The sequence below is a fragment of the Manis pentadactyla genome, chromosome 2 (assembly GCF_030020395.1).
Source record: "Manis pentadactyla isolate mManPen7 chromosome 2, mManPen7.hap1, whole genome shotgun sequence".
Classification (NCBI taxonomy): Eukaryota; Metazoa; Chordata; class Mammalia; order Pholidota; family Manidae; genus Manis; species Manis pentadactyla.
The window spans coordinates 19795969-19801103 of record NC_080020.1 but is presented as its reverse complement, the minus strand read 5'-3'; the positions used below and the strand labels follow the sequence as shown (position 1 = coordinate 19801103).

General features: G+C 42.4%; 1 pseudogene; it reads left to right on the top strand.

Moving 5' to 3' along the window:
- Positions 1-1943: 1943 nt before the first annotated feature.
- Positions 1944-4627, top strand: LOC130682652 (PC4 and SFRS1-interacting protein-like; annotated as a pseudogene).
- Positions 4628-5135: the final 508 nt, after the last annotated feature.

The following is a 5135-nucleotide window of genomic DNA, read 5'->3' as shown; positions in this document are numbered from 1 at the left end:
AACAGACATCACACATGAGAGCACTCAAATGCCTGAGGAAAAGTTGCTGGGTGGCTGAACAGCCTGAGAAGTTGCTAATGTAATCCTTTGTAATTATATTTATGTCCAATGTTATTGATTTGGCAAAGCACATATGGGAACTATTTTATTTAGCTTTTAAAGTCTTATTCTTCAAAATACCCTTTATTAAGATGAAAAGTATCCATTAGGGGTTTTGAAATGTACAAACTAATTCACATTTGAAAAGGTGTGAGAACTCCTTTGGAAACCTCTGCTCATATGATTTGGAATGATACACTTCAAAAAAGGCATGTTTTTTCTTCTTTTCTTCCTGCAGGGATTATATGTACTACTTTAAAGATCTAGACTATCTTTCCCCAGACAGTACAAAGTACTTCATAAACCTCATATTAATCATTTAAACATAACCATGAGACTAAATAGATGATGGCAACATGTTCCCAAGCTTATAAATAAATAAATGAACAAGCTCAGAGAGGGAATGTTATCTCCCAGATACTTTGGTTAGCTCCCCCTTTTCTGCACTTAGACCACTATAAAAATTAGCATTCTTTTCTCTCATTAATTAATTTATTTTTCCTTTCTTCCAAGGAATCTGTATAAGAACAATATTGCATGCATTGTGCTAGGTGTTATGAGCGTAGTAAAGCCAATACAAGGCATGGTATCTGACCTTGAGAAGCTAGTAATTAGGATGAAAGGGAAAACACACACACACACACACACACACACAAGCTGAAGGATAGTTTTAAACTTTTTAAAATGAAAATGTCTGAAAATCTGTTCTAGGAATTTGGATGAAAGACCCATTCTCGAAGGCTGGTGGTAGGTGAGGGTAGAGACAGAGGTAGCAGAGATTACTGAGATAGATAGGATCTGGTGACCAAAGGGCTCTACATTTGAGTAGATGTGGAAGAATCCATTCAAGGAAGGGAAACAGCACATAAACTGGCTGGGAGTCATCAGGTAAAAACGGGAGACAGTGGGTAGACCATACAGTCTAACAGGCTTTTATTAAATCAGCACTTTCTGTTTCCCATGGCTCAGGGCTTTGTATACTTATCTGATTTAACCCTTACACTTTGATCCAATTTTAAAGGTACAAAAATGCAGGCTCAGCATGATTAAGTAATCTGTCCTGGGTCAAAAAGGTAGAAAGTGGAAGAAACAAGATTCGCACTGGAGATGTGCCTCCAAAGGCCCTGTTCTCAAACATTGTATGGTTGCCCAACAGTGGGAGATGATAGTTTAAAGTTAGTTGCTGCTGGGTTACAGAAGTCCTCGATACCAGTGGGGTTCGGCATTATGCTGAAGGGAGTGGAGAACAACTGATGATTTTGGGAATAGGACAGTCACAGGAAAAAGAAAAACAAAGAGCAAGAACAAGACTTTGGAAAGAGAAATTGGGCAATGGATACATAGGATGAACCAGAAGGGAAGACTGAGGGAGTCTGTCTTCAAATCAACAAAAATCGATTCCTTTGGTGTCTGGACGTGGGAGTGAACATCCTTCCCGCTGTTCCAGGGCAGCTTCTCCGTGTTTTCCGAGCCCTGTCCACACCACCCTCCGTCTTTGTTCTTAGCCCCCGCCCAACCCGGCCTGCTCTCACTACTTGCTACTTCCACTCTTCTGGTAGGAGCTATGTTCCCTTCCACCCAAGAATAATTGTACACGTCATTCCACACAGCAGAAATTATTTTTCCTCCTTTTCTACCTTAACTCCTCCTACTCATCCTCCAGATTTGGGTTTAAATGTAACTTCACTTAGGGAGTCTTTCCTGGGGTTCCTATTTCATGTGAAATGCCCAGTTAGAGGCCATCCCAGCACCGTGCCCCCTCTCCTTTGCAAACTCTGCCACAGTTAGTATTGTCCATTTACTGTGCGATGACTGGATGAACAGCTGTTTGCCCCCACTAGGTTATGTCCTCCTTGAAGGCAGGCGCCGTGTCGTCTCTTGCTAGGCTGTATTCCCAGAGCCATTTCCATTGTCTGCTGCACAGCAGGTGCCTGGTGAGCGAGTGAGTGAGTGAATGAATGAATGTGCATGGATAAGCAGGATAGCAGGGTCAGTGAAGAGAAATGTATGATGTGGGAGTTGATGGAAGGACCCTATGACTAATTTGGGTCGGGGAGGGAAAAGCAGGCAGGAATGCCAAAGTTAAGGTATCTGTGGATGGTGGGTCTGTGGTTTACAAGCCTGGTTACTGGAAAAATCAAATGGCCCAGACTAGTACCCTTTATATTCAGTACCATTGGGGTCAGTGGCCACCTGAAATTTTGATGTAAGAGGCAAAGATTCAGAAGCAGAATTGGGTGAGTTTAGCCTAGAGAAATATAAGCCCTTAACGGGAGAGTATGTTACAAGGGAAGCAGAAGTGGAGTCCCTGTGTGGAAGTGAGCCACAGGTGGATATCAGAATTCCCATGTGCTGGAATAGCCAGTTGACCCTAAGCCCCTCTCCATCACGCTTCTGAGGGTTTCTTTACATTTCGGTGAAGCCAGATTCCTACTCCTGATCCAGGGAGATTTTATAATGTCAATTGCCCCAACTCAGCATGGTGGAAAAGGCACTCTGCTGATCACCTCGGGGCCCTTGATCATGTAATGCCTTGTCACATGGCCTCACCTGACCCCAACGAAAGCCCATTTCTTCCCAGGAAGCATTAGGTCTGCGCTTACTCACCAGGTCCTTCAATTGTATATTATGCACACTGCTGTCATGGTCACACCATTTCTTCACATTCAAGTGTCTTTTCCTTTTTATGCTGTGATCTCTTTGAAAGTAGGGACTTCATCAAATCCTGTCTTTTTCATGTGCTGACTGTATGAGCTTAGAAAATTAAATAACCTCTTTCTCCATTTTAGTTTCCATATCTGGTACATGAGGATAATAGTAATATTTATTCAACAGAGTTATTGTGAAGGCTCTCATTTATTCATTCATTCATTCGTAACCTGTTCATCAGTTATATACTAAATGGGTATCATATTCTGAGCCATGTTCTAGGTGCTGAGAATGCAATCATAAAAAAAAACAGAAAAATTTCCTCCTCTTCTGGAGCTACATTACATGGGAGGGAAAAAAGATGACAAGCATACAAATATCATTTCAGACAGTAAGAAATGTGCCAGAGCTAGCTTATACAGGCTCACAAGAGTGGACTGCACATACTTCTTCCCAACGTTGCATTCAGTGACCTTATGTTGATAGCTCGAATCACTGAGTCAGCCACAGTGGTGTTATTTACACTCTGGAAATTGGCAAACGCTACCAGCAACGTTGCCCCTCTATTGTATCAGGGTGTGAAGCATTTAACAGCACGTCACTGGGTACGATGGCACTAAGGATGATTAAAAAGTAATGATGAGGGTGGCCCCCAAACAGGACTCGTGATTTCAGACATGGAGACCCCATCTTCGCTGAGATGAAGGGTCATCCTCACTGGCCGGCTTGAGTAGATGAAGTTCCAGATGGAACTGTAAAACCATCCACAAACAAACTATCCATTTTCTTTTTTGGAACTCATGAAACTGCTTTTTTAGGCCCAAAGGAAAAGTATGGCAAACCAAATAAATGAAAAGGCTTTAATAAAGGGAACCATTGGATGGATAACAATCCAAAAGTGAAATTTTCAAGTCAACAGGCATCAACTAACCAATCAAATGCATCATCTGATGCTGAAGTTGGGGAAAAAGAAACAAGTATTTCAGAGGAAGATACTGACCATCATAAAAAGCCGGCAGTGAGGATGTGACTAAAGCAAGTGATGGAACCCCTCCAAACACCGCCGGAAGGGGAAGGAAGAGAAAGGAAGAAAAACAAATAGAAACCAAGGAGGCAGGAGCAGTGATGACAGCAGCAGCATCTGTTCACTTAAAACTGAGTTCAGAAAAGAGGGCGACCTGCAGCTGCAGAAGTCAAGATTCCCAAACTGGGAGGCAGAGCCAAAATGGTAAAACAGCCCTGGTCTTCAGAGAGTGTCATGGTGACTGAAGAAGACACAAGTAAGAAAAAGGGTCAAGAGGAAAACAGCCTAAAAAGGAGCTTAAAAAGGATGAGGAAGGCCAGAAGGAAGAAGAAAAGCCAAGAAAAGAGCCAGACAAAAAAGAGGCAAAGAAAGAAGATGAATCAAAAAGGAAAAGTTTAGCTAAAACAGGACTTACATCAACCTCTGCTTCTGAAAAGGAAGGAGATGAACAGGCAGGTGAAAAAAAGAGAAAAGGTGGAAGAAATTTTCAGACTGCTCCTAGGAGGAATATGCTGAAGGCCAACATGGGAAAGAAGCAGCAGACAGAAAACGCAAGCAAGAGGAACAAATGGAAACCGAGCATTTTGCTCTGTAAAGCGTTTCAGATGCAGCTTGTGTGAAATGCATTATGCAAAATAGTTTATTGTATTGTTTTCCCAGCCAAACAATATGTAATCTACAGTAATAATAAATATATCTCAAGAAAAGAAAGTAATAATGAAGCAGGTAAGGGCCAGGTGATTCACTGTCAAGGAATCTCAAAAAAGTGGTTTGTGCTGAAATATGAGTATCCAGAAGTGATGAAAAGAAGATTAGTCTAGGCAGAGTAGACTGCTATTTCAAAAGCCTAAAGGGGCAGTAGCCTGTTCAGATTCCAGAATACTAATGAAAGGCAGAGGGCATGAGGGGGAGAATGAAATGAGATGAGGTTTGAAAGGCAGGTCAGAGCAGGGCCACGTGGGGCCTTGCAGGTGAAATTTCTGCATTTATTCCAAGTGGAGTAGTCGGCTGTTGGAGGCTTTTCAGCAGGAGGGACTATTTAAAGGACTTAGCATGTGTGTAACACCAAGAAGTGCTCAATAAATGGTACCTATTTCTGTTAGTACTTAATCTCATTCTCCTTAGCAGCTTGCATGTTATCTGGCACATAGGAGGTATCCGGTGAAGGTTTGTTTACTGATAAAGAAACGGTCACAAAGAAGCCCCTTTCCCTCTCTGAGCCTCAGTTGCCTCATCAGAGAAGGCAAATTCTATGTAAACAGTGGTCTCCTACTTCCCTCTGCTCCCTAAGCTCTCTCACTGTGTAATCACACACTGCAGACTGATTTTGCTGACCCAGCCTGGCAGAGGTGACCACAGCAAG